The sequence below is a fragment of the Mustela erminea genome, chromosome 15 (genome assembly GCF_009829155.1).
Source record: "Mustela erminea isolate mMusErm1 chromosome 15, mMusErm1.Pri, whole genome shotgun sequence".
Classification (NCBI taxonomy): domain Eukaryota; kingdom Metazoa; phylum Chordata; class Mammalia; order Carnivora; family Mustelidae; genus Mustela; species Mustela erminea.
The window spans coordinates 66,176,522-66,191,398 of record NC_045628.1 but is presented as its reverse complement, the minus strand read 5'-3'; the positions used below and the strand labels follow the sequence as shown (position 1 = coordinate 66,191,398).

The following is a 14,877-nucleotide window of genomic DNA, read 5'->3' as shown; positions in this document are numbered from 1 at the left end:
ACTGCGAAGACCAGACAAGTTCCCTGGTTGCCTTTCTGGGGCTGGGGTTTGCGGCTTAAGCGCCCGTTTCCTACCGGAGATGCAGATGAAAAGGAGCGCCTCAACACTGGACAAAGTGACCCTTTGGAGCTTTGAGGAGGTCCTTGGGTTGGAGTCACTTTGGAAGGAGTGAGAAAAGCCAGTGTGGACTGAGAGATAAGAACGGGAAGCCTAAGCTCGGGGATTCTGTCTGGCAAGCGTCTTTCCAGACAGGCCAGGGAGAAGGCAGGGGGAGACTTCCAGCGAGCAAGCCTCTCCCCAGAGATACCCTTTCTGGGAAACTCTTTCAAGCCATTGTATTCTCTCCCTCTTTAACTCTCCCTCCCTCTCTCTTTTCTTTTTTCTCTTTCTCTTTCTGCCTCTCTTTCCCTCTCCCTCTCCGCCCTCCTCCCCTCCTGCCCTTCCCTTCCATCTCTCCAACCAATCACTCTTGGAATCAGTACCATTAGATTTCTGTCTTAGCTTGCCCTTCTCACTCACCTCTTTGGAAGTTGAGAGCTACATTCAGTAGAGGACTGTGGGCGTCTCTGTTGAAGACCATATTTGAAGAACCCCGCCATGTAGGAATAGCAGTATGTGAAGCAGATACTTCCCGGGATAGTCTGTGAAGTGCTTTTTCAAAGGAGTTAGAAGTAATAAATGGGTAGGTATATATAATATTTCATAGTAAATTTTCAAACTGCATCATTTCAGTTAGCCATAATGGTGGACATGCTTCCTGCAACTACAGCTGGAGATATACGTTCTCTCATTATCATATTGAAAGGACTTGAGTAATCTCTTGGGTTTTGATTATCATGAGGAGGGGGGGCTCTACTAGCATCTAGTGGTTAGAGGCCAGGGGTGCCGCTAAACACCTTGCAATGCACAGGACAACCTCTCAGAATTACTCAACCCAAAAAGTAAATAGTGCTAAGGTTAAGAAAACCTGTTTCAGTGAAATGTCAGGTGGTTCCCTGTTCCCCTGTAGCTCATCCCTGAAATCCCAGGTTCAGAATCCCTGATTCAAGTGATTTAAATTGTCTCGTACAAATCACTGGTTACTTAGCTCTGGGATGGCTCAAATGATGGGTCTGACTTCCAGTTAGTGCCACGCCGGTAGCTATTACCCAGAGCCTTCAGATATATAATGTGAAGGCAGAAGATAGAACCATATAAAGACAAAATTACAGTCATGAGATTTGTCCTAGAGCTTACAGCTAAAATGCGGGCTTTAAAATACCTCATGGGTGCCTGGGTGGCTCAGTTGGTTGAGCAACTACCTTTGGCTCCAGCTGTGGTCCTGGGGTCCTGGGTTTGAATCCCACATCAAGCTCCCCCTGCTCAGCGGGGAGCCTGCTTCTCCTCCCTCTGCCTGCCACTCCCCCTGCTTGTACTCTCTCTGTCAAATAAATACATAAAATCTTTAAAATAAAATAAAACGAAACAACTCATTATCTGCATCCTATTAAATAGAACAAAATGCTACTGGAGAGATTCCGCCTAAAATGAAAAAGAAGATAGAGGAAGAGGTTGAATTTTTAAAAGATTTATTAATAATTAATAAATCTTTTATTATTTATTTATATAATAATAAATAATAAAAGATTTATTAGGATGTATATATCAATTATTTGTGAAAGCATAGTACATTATGCAGTAGGACTTAAATTTCTAAATTAGATGAATGCATTTGGACAAATGGTGACCTTTCTGAGCCTGAGTTCTCTCATTTGTAAAAAGAGCCTGTAATGGGCGGTTTTATAAATTTTAATTTAGTGAAGGAGGGGGCAGGGGAAGGGCAGAGGGAGAGGGAGAGAGAGACTTTCAAGCAGACTCTGTGCTGAGCAATGCTCAGCTGACTGAGCCACCTAGGCGCACCTGTAATAGACGGTTTTTAACATTGTCCTAGCTCATGACTTCTAGCATCATAATCATAGAAGTATTCATATATTTGAGAAGGAGTCTGGGAGTCATCTGATTTTGCTTAAGTGCGTTTAACAGATGAGGAAGCGGGGGCTCAGAATCCTTCTGGTGTGCTAACCAAAGCTGAGCCTAGAATCCATGTATCCTGATTTCCCTTCTCATTCCACCATGTAATTATGTCCCAAACTATAAAATCTTCCGAATTACACCTTGGGTTGCTGTGTGTATACTTTATAGGCAAAATGCATTGTAATATCTTTAAAACCCTTGTATTAAATTTGCACCTTCAAAGGATCTTTAAATTATCTCCCAGCCAGAAGTTCCCACATAGCAGAGGTGGCATGTACCTCTTACTCCAGGTTTGAGTTTCTAGTACATTTGGAGAGTGGTCTTGTTGAGTCACAAGATGAGATGAGGAGGCTGTAAAGCATCTGACAATGCCCTTGGTTGGCTATCCAAGATTAAGTCCCAACTCCTTGTCCTTGTTCCCTAGGTAAATACCTCCCTTCCAACATCCTTAAAGCTAGTGGCAATCACGTGATCTCTTTAGCTAATGAGTCTACTGAGGAAGCCTCAGGGAAGATTGCATTCTCTGATAAAGGAGAACAGCTGTCTTCAGACACATTCTTGAAGGATGAGGTGTTTGAAGCTGTGGCAGCCTTCTGACAACCATGAGGAGAATCAGAGACAGAATCCCAGGTGGAGCTACACACCTCCTTTTGAAATTTTTAAAAGTAAATTATAGATTGTTAATATGGTTTAAATCACTGTTATTTGAATCTTCTGCTTGTAGTAGCTGAAAGCATTCCTAATCGATGAAGTACCATCCAGATAAGACATATGCTCAATGACAGGAAACCCAGCATGGTACCTGAGAGCTTCGCAGTTAAAGATAACTACTCAATAATTGAACATTAACTGGAAGAATTAATGAACAAATCAATATCATTGTGATTATGATCCTTGTTCCTGTGCAGCCTACAGAGCGCGTCTTTAATTTTTAAACAAATAGGGTGTGCTATGTAAAATTAGGGAGGAAGTAGGATAGCGGGATAGAGGAAACGCCATGGAATCAATCACTTCTGACTCTAGGGGAGAGGTTGGAAAGGGACCTCTTCAGTTGATGTTTGTGATAAAAGCTACAGTTCGGCTCATAAAATGCCCATTTCTAACCCTCTTCTTCTATCACTTACAGAAGTAGTGAAAGCTAAAATCTCCATTCCCCAGCCTCACTTGATGTCTGAGTGGCCATGTGACGGTGCTGGCCATCGATGAAAGTGGAGTGGTGCCGCACCTCTCCCCTCCCCCCCCCCACCCCGCTCCCTGCCGCCCCATCCTCTTCCTCTTTCTTCCAGCCTTGAAAACAGATGTGATGGCACCTAGAAGCACAGAAGCCATTCTTCAGCCATGAGGTGAGAAGGATGATGACAAAAGCCAACACACTAAGAACGATGGAGTAAAATGGCGCCAAGAGTCTGGATGCTTGGTCTTTTCACTAGGCTGCTCTGTTATCCCCAGACACCCTTACCTGTTTAAGCCTCTGTTACTGGCAACAAACAAGCGCCCACTAGACTACTGAAATGACCTGTTCTCTTGCAGTCCAGAAGCCGGCACCATGGGAAGGTGGATTAGACACAGGGTGAGAGGCCATGAAGCAGAAGAAAGAAAGAGTGCTGGGGCACCATTCTTTCTCTGGCAAACGGTGGCTACAGTGGGCATGCATTGTCTATGGCATGTATTGGACTCTTCTTAAAGTCTGGTGAGAGAAACAGGAATAGCCATGAACACAGTTTACAAAATAGCTCCCCTTAAAGTCCTAACCTTGAGAAATTTAAGAAAGACCGAAATTCTCAGCATTATCAAATGACCTGCCACGAGAAGGACCTCTGAATACAGGCCAGCAAGAGAGAGATGCGGGAAGGTATAGTGTGTAAAAGAGAATTAGGGCATAACAAAAGCCAGGCTCTAAATACTAAATAGAGCCCGGGAAGAGAGATTTCTTCAACTGCTTCCGGGCTAGAGCTGATCAGTTCTGTATCAGAATATGTCATTTGTTCCTCCACAGAGGCACTGAAGAGAGGCTCTGCTAGCTGAAAACTCATCACGGTGCTCAGGACAGAGGATGTAAAGTAAACAATTGGAGAGCATGGTAAGTTCATTCTTTTGGCTGCTTCTTTCCTCTGTACATTCCTGAACTACCCTTGCCCCTCATGAATCTTTCTCTCTCTTTTTGAAGAGTTTGTTTCTTTATTAGAGAGAGAGTGCATGTGCACACACACGCATAAGGGTTGGAGGGGCAGAGGGAGAAGCAGACTCCCCGCTGAGCAGGAAGCCCAAGGCGGGGCTCCATCCCAGGGCCCCAGGATCATGACCTGAGGCAAAGACAGACTTTACCAGCTAAGCCACCCAATGCCCCATAAATCTCTTCTCAAGACAAATTTAAATGAGTATTGCTATGGTATTTTACTGCATTGTGTCCATCTTGTATAGAGGGGGGAAAGAAAATCTCACAAGACAAGTGAACTCTCAGGTTTCCTGGTCTCCATTTCAAGTAGTCTCGGAGTGAGATCATGGATTGCTTTTAGAATACTCTTTCTCTCGCGTACATGGTTATGCATACATTTACCATAGCTGCCCTAACATCCTATTAAAGGAGGTTGCCTATTTCATTTTCTATGAGCTTTCTGTCATGTGTTTGATAGACTCAAGGCCTGTCTTCTGTAGAAATTGTGTCTTGTTATGTACGATTTCTAAACATAGTGATTTGTATGACTGTATTCCTCAAGAACTCTCATGGAAATAAGGTACATAGAGTCCATGGTCTGCTCCCAGGAGTGCTGTCTGCATTATTCATTTAAAGTTTGCAAACTACTTTGGCAATCTAAAGTGCCATATAATTTCTCTATATTATTCTTTTATGAATTAAAGCAGCATACAAATTTTAAATCAATAACTTATTCATAAGAAGCAAAAAATGTGAAGTGTTAAATCGCACTTTACATAGCAAATATTTCACATTAAGCCATCAAAATGGAAAATGTCCATAATACATTATATATATTTTTTGCTAAATGGCCCAGTAAGCAATTTCAAGTAGTACATGATTATGTTTAATATTGAATCAATGTCATGCGTTTGCTACTTTTAAATTCTTCTTTTTTTCTTTTTGTATCAAAAATTATCTCGGACTTTTTCAGTGTTATGACCATGTCTTATGGGTTTTTAAAATTTTCCCAGAACATGTAGAAAGAGGAGTATAATGAGTTCTATAGAAAGAGATAAGAATTTTTTTTGTGATAATATTTGCTGCCAATCAGTGATACCTTCTGAGAAAATTCACAAAGATGTGTTTCTGCAGCATTTTAAATTTGTAAATCCTCCCTTCATCCCAATAAGATGCATTGCGAGTATTAAATATACTAATAGAGTGATCTAAGAGAAGGAAACCAAAACTTAAACAGTCAACTTAGTATTATAACACAGAGAAGTTAACAAACTCTGGTTTTCCTGAAGTACATAATTTCACATTACAGCCATTGTGAAATGGTAGAGGAGACATGCTTTTCCCCCATTTTTCTAGGTTTTTTTTCCTCAGGAGAAATTTTTCTCAAATGCACCTGGTCTCTCTCCACTCATCCAAGCAGCTGGGGTAATTGGAGGCTGGTGGGGGAGGGGAACCCTCTTTGTGTGCTCGGTTAGGGCCGCCCTTCTCTCCTGGGTGAATGTCCCACATAGGGCAAGAGAGAGAAAGGCAGAGCCTGGGAGAGCTGGCAAATCTGCTGAGCTTGGGGCCCACTTAGCAGGCCCGTTTGCCCCTCACTAAGCTGCATCCTTCCCTTTAACCTCCATTAGTAATAGCCATGATCTTTTGGTCTCCATCTGCCACTTTTCCCCCTTCATTTGTCCAGATTGCATCAGGGAAGAGATGCACTCTTTATTGGCCCCATGTCAGAGATCCTAATAGGAACATCACGAACTGAACCTAAGCATGTTGAAATACTAATGAAATATGACTATTCTGTGACCAATAACGGCAGCAACACCGGGTCTGTACTGACGGGGTCCGGAGAAAAGACAGGAGCTGACTTCAGCAGTCAGCCGTGAGCTGAACTGTCAACGATGGTGTCTGGTTGACTTGCCAGCTCGAGTACGTGTACACGTGTGGATGAAGGGAGAACGCTGTTTGGCTACTCACGCCTTCCAAAGATCAATGTCCCTGGGGGTTAAAAGCTGAAGAACGTGGGCGAGGTGACAAGCAGCAGAAGACCCAAGAATAAAAATAGAATTAAGAGCCGTCTACAGCGTCAACCATTTCAGCAGACAGACATTAGAAGTGTTGGTGGGGGTACCAATAGCAGTGGGGAGGGAGGAGAGAGAAGGAGGAGGAAGAGGGCACGAGAGGAAGTGGGAAGGAGAGCAACAGAGGCAGGGGAAGGCGGAGAGAAGTAGAAGACAACGGCTCAGTTTGGGTTTTATTTGTCTTGCTTCGTTTCCGGGGAGAGAGGGGTGAATAGGACTTCTGTGTCCTCTACCGCGAAGGCACAGGCACGGCGTTCTTGCCATGTCTGGTGAGGGCTGGGAAAATAGAGACCCGACGGCTCAGTCATTACTCCGGGAGGAGTTGTGTGCCAGGAAAAGGACAGGTCAACTAGGAAGCACTCGCAGTCAAAGGGCCTTCGCTCCGTGCAGGGAAAGGAGGGCTGTGTTTCCCAGCCCTCGGTCAGCTCCTGCAGTAACAACCCGCTATCATAACTGATGTTTGATATGATGCCTTTTCCAAGTGCTCAATCAGCCAGGCCTTCCTCCATGCTTCCAACCAATGTATACCTCTTCTACTACAGAGCTGACAGCAATGCATTATCATTATTTGGTTGTGAATGCGTACCCCAGACCCGATCGTGAGCTCCTCAAGGCCTGCCTTCCTCAGCCTTTCAAGCACATAGCAGGTGCTTACAGTGTCGGGCCTAAAATTTCATGGGCTGCGTTGATATCTTGGAGCCTCGGTAGGCCTCAAAGACCTGGCTGTGAGTCCTGTACTCCTTTTTTTTTTTTTTTTAAAGATTGTATTTATTTATTTGACCGACTGATCACAAGTCAGAGAGGCAGGCAGAGAGAGCGAGAGGAGGAAGCAGGCTCCCTGCTGAGCAGAGAGCCTGATGCGGGGTTCAATGTCAGGACCCTGGGATCATGACCTGAGCTGAAGGCAGAGGTTTTAACCCACTGAGCCACCCAGGCGCCCCTATGAGTCCTGTACTCTTGACAGATCCTGTGAGTCCTGTACTCTTGAGAGATGTGCCTCACACCCAGAAGGAGAAGTTGCTCTCTTGACCAGCTTCTCTGTTAGCCAAACCAGCTGCACCTCATGGGGTCCTCAACCTAACGGCTCTCAGCTCCCTCCCAGCCCACAGAATTATTCAAACAAGATAATCGCATCCTCCTGCGGGAACCCAGGGCACTTCCCCCTCTCCTTACTTCAAGCCTTGCCTCCCACTGTCCCTGCTGGTTCAGTCTGCTCCCAGGTATAGCCCAGTGTGGCCCGCACCCCACCTGGTAGGATCCTCCTCCCCCAGCCTGTATGTTGATTGACCAATAAACTTCTGCCATCTTGTCCAGCCGGTGCCAGGTGTCAGGTGTTCATCATCTCATGCTACTTAGGGTGAGGGACCCTACTCATCAATGAAATGATCAGGAAGTGCTGAATAAACACTTGATAAAAAAATACCTGTTACCATGATTGATAGGATACCATCATATCATCAAAAAAGATGATAGGGGCGCCTGGGTGGCTCAGTCGGTTAAGCATCTGACTCTTGGTTTCGGCTCAGGTCATGACCTCAGGGGTCGTGGGATCAGGTTGCACATCAGGCTTCCCGCTCAGCACGGAGTCTGCTTGAGATTCTCTCTCTCGCTCTCCCTTTGCCCTTCCCACTCGTGCTCTCTCTCTCTCAAATGAATAAATCTTTTAAAAAAGACTACATTATACATCTTTTGTTTTTTTAAAGGTACTAAATTTTAGGATGTCCTTTGGAAACATTTCCATTCTACAACAACCGAAATTTCAGAATGTGAAATCCTTCAGTATCTACGAATATATTAACCACATCAGCCACTCCTTTATTGTTGCAGGTAAAGTTTTTACTGTTGTCACAGATAAGCAATTATTTATGGTATGACTGAGGGACTCTTTTCATTGGGCTTATCTGTGTACTCCTGATCTGCCTCAAATAACCCAGATCACTTCCAGAATTAAAATGCTTAATAGAAGCAGAAGGCAGTTATCAATCGAATGAGGTCTCTGAAACACAGAATGACTAAATCCAACCCATTGGACAGAAAAGCTTATGGAGAAGCGTATTTCAGATCAGAGTAGGGAAGGGTCAGAGTTGTCCCTGAAGGGAACATGCATTTCAAAACCTCGAGAACTGCAACATAATAGGTGTCCACTCAAAGAGCATATCCATGAGTCAGGAATCTTGTAGAAAATAGTCCAGATCTGCTCTGAAGTTCTACTAGATTCTTTTCTATTCCCTTTCAGTGTCCTGGGGCCAACCTTTTCTCGAACCCTTCTGTAATAGCTGAAAGCCATATGTGGTGAAGGCTCTACCTATTTCTGCAGATTGCTTGGGGACCCTCTTGTTTTTTCTTGCTAAGTGGTGGGTCACACACCTGTCTCACCCCAAGTGTATGTAGCCCCAAGTGGTGAAAGACCTCTACGTCTTTATCTCCATTAGGTGACAGTGTTTTTAAAGGCTCTGGGACAACCAGGGATGGGGTTTCATTTTAGCCCTGCAAACAAATGAAATATTGGGCCTCCTAATCCCAAAGCCCCCTGCAGTGGGAAGCTTCCCAGGGGTTACAGCCATCTTGGCTGTAGATAGTTGGGTCCCTCTTCCTGGACACCCCCTTCATTTGCCCCTTCCTGCTCCCCAAACTTTTTCTGAACCACATAGCTCCTCTTTTTCAGCTTGCCCTTGGAAACTTAAGTCTCTTCTCTTTATTGTTTGAGTATTTCGGCTTTCTCCATTGTCCTACTGGTGTTTGTTCTCTGGGGGAGATCATGGCCAGAGGCACTGTGATAATCCCCCCTCCTTGGGACCCAATTAAAAAAAATTTCTCTTGCTCAGGGACTTAGATTTGCACCTTCCTCTGGTGTTCACTGGTTCAAACCTCGGTCTGCTTTTAAAATATATATATATTATTTATTTATTTATTTGACTGAGAGATAGCACAAGTAGGCAGAGCTGGCAGGCAGAGGGAGAAGGAGAAGCAGACTCTCCACTGAGAGCCCGATGTGGGGCTCAATCCCAGGACCCTGGGATCATGACCTAAGCCCAAAGAAGAGGCTTAACACACTGAGCCACCCAGGTGCCCCTCAGTCTGCTTTTTAAAAAATAAGACAAGCTTATTTAAAGTGTATTATTAGACCATGTTCCAAAAGACATTGTTTTAAAAACAACTTTTCATCGATTTACCATGAGCTCCATATCTTCTTAAAGACACTTTGAGCCAAAATATTAAAATTAAAAGCCCACATGAGTGGTTTCAGGAAGAATATATAGGGTACACCACACTGTTGCCTTTAAAAAAAAAAAAATGTATCTTTTCCAAGAAGAATCAGAGCCAGCTTCTATCAAAATCAAAACCCAGAGTATCCAGCTGTGTAAAGAGCACTCCATAAGGAGCCAAAGACCTGAGTTCAAATTCAGAGTCTGGATCTTGAGTGACTAGGTCTCAGATGTCAGCTGTGTCATGGCCCATTTACCAAGGCCATGGCTTTGCCTCATCAGCCCCTTCTCTGTCCTCTAACCACTTGCCTGAGGTGAAATGAATCAATTAACTTACTCATTTTAGTCAGGGGTAGATCTTGAATTAATGGTCTGTGTTAGAATGTGATTTTCCTGAATGTTAGGTTTTATTTCTTTATACCAGAGGCCTCCTAGTGGCAGAAAGACAGCAAACCAGAGATTGGATCTTCAGCAGTTTTTCTTCTAGGATACGTATGGGTGAGTTAGATTGTCCCCCAAGTATGTATGACTTTTCTGCTAGAAATGGATTAGCATCCCATTGTCTCCACTCCTCACACATTAACGTGGGAGCAGACAGGGTTTGGTTATAGGTATATTGAAAATGGCATTAAGCCAGGAGTAGCCCAGATTCTCTCTTGGCTGTCAACTCCCCGACGAGGCAATTCTTTTTCTTCTTTGGTTTTTTTCATACATAGCCATGGTTTCTTTCCTGGCCATCATGCCTAATCTGGAATTATGTATAATGGGAGCACTTGGGTGCTGAGTTGGTTAAGTGACTGCCTTTGGCTCAAGTCATGATCCCGGAGTCCTGAGATCAAGTCCCGCATGGGGCTCCCTCCCCCTTCTCATACTCTCTCTCTCTCTCTCTAATGAATAAATAAATCTTAAAAGAAAAGAAATTATGTATAATGTACTCACTTGCTAAACTTTAAGTCTTCACTTACCACCTTCTTTTGATCCAACAGCCTTGTCTGACCCTGAGTGTTGCTTAGGAAACAATCACGGTGCAGTGAAGAAAGGAAAGATGGGGCTTCCTGGATTCAGAGGAGACTTTACGTTAAACAGAAGAGACAGAGAATACACATCTGGGTTTTGATGGATGCTTATCACCTTCATTTTGGTCTGTGAAGAGGCAGAAAAGGGAGAGGCACAGACTCCAGCAGGAGATCTAAACACAGGGGTTGAAGTCAGGAACACACAGTTCTGGGTTCGGTTTAGCTGCTAAATTGGCCCTTGATCTTGAGGAACTTACACAGTGTAAAATGGAAGAGCTGATCATCTGTTGTTTTCTCCTCAGGGTAAAAAAAAACAAAACAAAACAAAAAAACAACCACATCGTTATGGTTTTGGAATGAGACCGAGAACAGGACTATCAGTAGTCTATCAGGCCAGTATCTGGAAATGTTCTGCTGTAACTTGTTAGCCGGAACTATATGAAGTAAACTTCTCAAGGACTCACCAAACTCCGCAGCTATATAGGTGAAAAGTTGGCACCGCTCTGCCAGGGATTAACTTTTTCCTCATTCTTGTTCCTACACTTACTTGTATACACTTAAATATACATTTAAATATAACACCCTGAAGTCTTAATAGCCATTCAGTTGCACTCATCAGGCCTGGGTAATGTCAGAACAACCTGATGTCAAGCTTTCCAATGTGGTCAGTCAATCTAAGCCATCAGTTTTGAATCATTTCCTTCCCTAGACAGATTCTGTAAAATTTCTCTTCTGCCATCTTAGAATTCATTAAGTAACAACAAAAAAAATCCAACCTGTTCAAACCTACAATAAAAGACTGACCTACCCTTTTATGATGAATTTCAGGGTACATGTGTTTGCCAAGGAGCATGCAAAGACCAGGACAGGACCCTTTTTAGAGGTCATAACAAAGGACAATGGACCTAAATCCAACTGCCTTTCTTCTTTTATAGTAAAGAGAAAAGGGCTTTTGTTTTTGTTTTGGTATTGATTTTGGTCTAGATGTTTTCCAGAGTGTCTTGGATTAAATGTTGTTGTATAATAAAGGTAAATAGAAACATAAAGTATAGCATAATGACTTGCTGCCACCAAGGCAGGACTGATCTGAATTCGATTTAGCCATAGAAATACGTCCTATGGGGGGAGCGGCGCCTGGTGGCTCAGTCAGTTAAGTGTCAGGCTCCTGATTTTGGCTCAGGTCATCATCTCAGGGTCATGAGATCAAGCCCTGCATTGGGCTCTACACTCGGCAGGGAGTCTGCTTGAGATTCTGTCCCTTTCCCTCTGCCCTTTTTCTGGTGCTCTCTCTCTCTCAGATAAATAAAATCTTAAAGAAAAGAGAAGAAAAGAAAAGAAAAGCCTCCTATGGGGAGGAAGGCCTGTGTACAGTTTAGAACAGGCAGATTCTGGGCTCAGCTACTACTGGTCTCTTCTCTTGGATAAGTAGGTTATTTAGTCCATCTAAAACTCAATTTGCTCATCTGTAAAATGGAAATAATAATACCTTCCCATAGTGTTACTCTAAAGACTAAATGAGATAATATATGTAAAGTACTGACCACAGTGCCAACCACATAGTCCCTGCTCAATAAATAGAAGTGATCAAAGCTATTATTTTAGTGAGACTTCTTTTCTACTCTTAGAATTCTCTCAGTAACAAATAACCCAACACATTCGAACCTACAAAAAAAAAGGTCTGCCTTTTTAAGATGGATTGCTATATAAAAACTACAGTGAAATTTCTTTTTAAATAGGATTTTCAATACACAATCTGTTATGTTTTCCAGGCTTTCTTTCAAAAGAGAAGACAGATTTTGACCAAGTTTTTCATATAAATAAACTTGTCAAAATGTATCCCGACTTTGATACTCTATAAAATTCAACCAGTGTGGGATATAAAATAGCACAAAATGGCAGCCCTCAAAAGTTTTCCAATGGAAATAATCTTTGGTACTTTAACATTAAATTAATGAAAATTGAACACTGGGGATGTTGTAGAAATACACATTTTCTTTCAACTCGGGAAATCTGAGGCTGAAGCCCCCCAAAGCTAGATTCTGTGTGTGTGTCTATTTTCTTACCTCTAAGCAAGTCCGATTCTACGCCATGCCCTCCTTCTCTCTTTCCTTTTTCCTCCCCCACCTCTGAGTCTATCATGACAATCTGGCTTAGTGGGGACATACATATCTGGGTTCTATAGGGAAGGCATGTCGATAACATCTCCAAATCCTTATTAAATAGCATCAGCGTCAAAGTGGTATAGTGCTTCCTGATTTATGTAAGTCCTAACTAATAACAATTAATGACCTAATATTTTATCCATTAATTATAATTAATGGATAAAATACAAAGCATACGAGTCTGCAAAAACATCTATGGCCTTCTCATTCTTCACATTGTTGACTGCTGTGAGAATAGAGCCTGACATCTGACTACAAACACATGAAGAGATTGTTACCACGAAAATAGACTTGAGACTTTAGAATAGCTGTAGAAACCACAGATACCATTTTATCCGGATAAGTTTTCAGAAACCAAATAATGCCATTTTTGTTATTAAAATTTAATTAATAAAATTTAAATTTATTATTAAAATTAAAATCCTTCCGGGGCAAAATTAAAATAATGGGTTTAGCAAGCGCACCTTTTCTTTGGTCTACAGGGACTTGACTGTTGAGGCAAAGGCACGGCAGCAAGGCAACCCTCCTGGCTCTTACTCAATCGTGCCATCTGCTGGTGACCCGGGAGTAAGGCTTTTGCCACACTAGGAAGCTTGGCTCCTTGGCACTGAAGTGGCTGGAATTATAGTTAATGCTCAGGCATAAAGAGGCTTATTTTCTCGTTTGTGAATTTTGTAGGTCTTTAGTGCCTCTTCGTTCCCTCACCCAGTGTCTGCCGATTGGCTAAAAGTCTAATCATAGCGTTCGTACCAGAGGTTCAGTAACAAGAATAAAAGGAATAAAAAATTAATCTCACATTGTTTCTATTATTTGATGATTCAAAAAATAGGAAGTTTCCTCAAGAACTACAAACCATATACATCGACACACTCCCACCCCTATCCGAGATGTGGAATTTATCCCTTCTCTCACTCCTTTGAGGGCAGGCTAGATTCAGTGACTCCAATAGTGTATGGGATGGGAAAAAAAATAATAATTTGCAGTGGGAGAGGGCCGGCCTACATCACTTTATTCAGGTGACCACGGTGAACATCACCAGTGACGAGTGGATACCAGATACTCCTGATATGATGTGAGGAGAGGGCACTTCACCTCTGTATAGTCTTCCCCCAAATACACCACAGACCAACTCAGATTGGGGAAAATTCTACAAAATAGCTGATTAATGCTCCTCAAAACTGCCAAGGTTATAAAAAAATAAAATGAGGAAGACTGAGTAATTGTCAAAGACCAGAGAAGACAAAGGAGACACGTGACTAAGTCAATATGGTCTCCTGGAAGGGATCCTGAACAGAAAAGGCATATTAGCAGAAATCCAAATAAATCTCGGGTTTAGTTAATGCTGAGGTGCCAATGTTGATTTCTTAGTTTGACAAATGTACCACAGTACGTAAGATGAAAACATTAGCAGAAAACTGATATTGGATGAGGGGTATAGGGGAATACTCTGAACTCTCTTTGCAAATTTTCTGTAGAATTCCAAGTATTCTGAAGCAAACAAAAAATGTATTTTTAAAAAAACACCTCAAGGACCTTCTGTGTGTCCGTTTCTATGCTGGACGCTTTTCAGGATCACACCTCATATTTGAAAAATATGTCAAAGACGAAATGGATTTTCATATACTTTTCCTTTAAACTCCCCTAGCAGCTTTGCCAGACACGAGAGATGAACTTTTTCCATCTACAACATACAGAATAGGAAGCTGAGACCGAGAAGTTTCATCCCACTCAAAGTCAGCAAAGGGAGGAGGAAGCAGTGCCACAGCCCAACCACAGGGCTCTTTCTATACCCACAAGTTCGTCAGCTTTAAATTCTAATGGAAATGATTCTACTGGGCCTGACTGATTGACCCAATATTGCTGGATTCCACATATCCATGTGATGCTGTCCCCTCTGTATGAGGATTTAAGTGTGGAAAATTGTAATGGATGCCACAAGAAGAAAAAAAATGGAAATGGGAAAGAATAAGTCAAAGTTCCAACATTTACTCTCAGGCTTCATCATGAAGTAATAAAATTCTCTCTGCCAAGAAAAATCTCTCTCATCCTTCAAGGCTTGGCTTAAGAGTTACGTTGTCAGTCCTTCCTCCAGACTCCCCTCTGCATCGAGGGACCACATTCCTCCACCTCTGCTCTTTCATAGCACTTTTCATGCTGTTTTTTTCTTTTCTTTTCTCTTTTCTTTTCTTGGGGGGGGAAATATTAGAACTATACATACATATTTTGCTATATATAAAATGACTCTCCCAC

The 14,877-nt window shown here is 42.6% G+C and overlaps 1 long non-coding RNA gene across 1 annotated transcript; it reads left to right on the top strand.

The window, feature by feature from the left end:
• Positions 1-410: 410 nt before the first annotated feature.
• Positions 411-14,652, top strand: LOC116574167. Its single transcript, XR_004279139.1, has 4 exons — positions 411-682; positions 3,300-3,356; positions 4,010-4,093; positions 14,273-14,652. It is a non-coding gene; the product is annotated as an uncharacterized LOC116574167 (long non-coding RNA).
• The last annotated feature ends 225 nt before the right edge of the window (positions 14,653-14,877 follow it).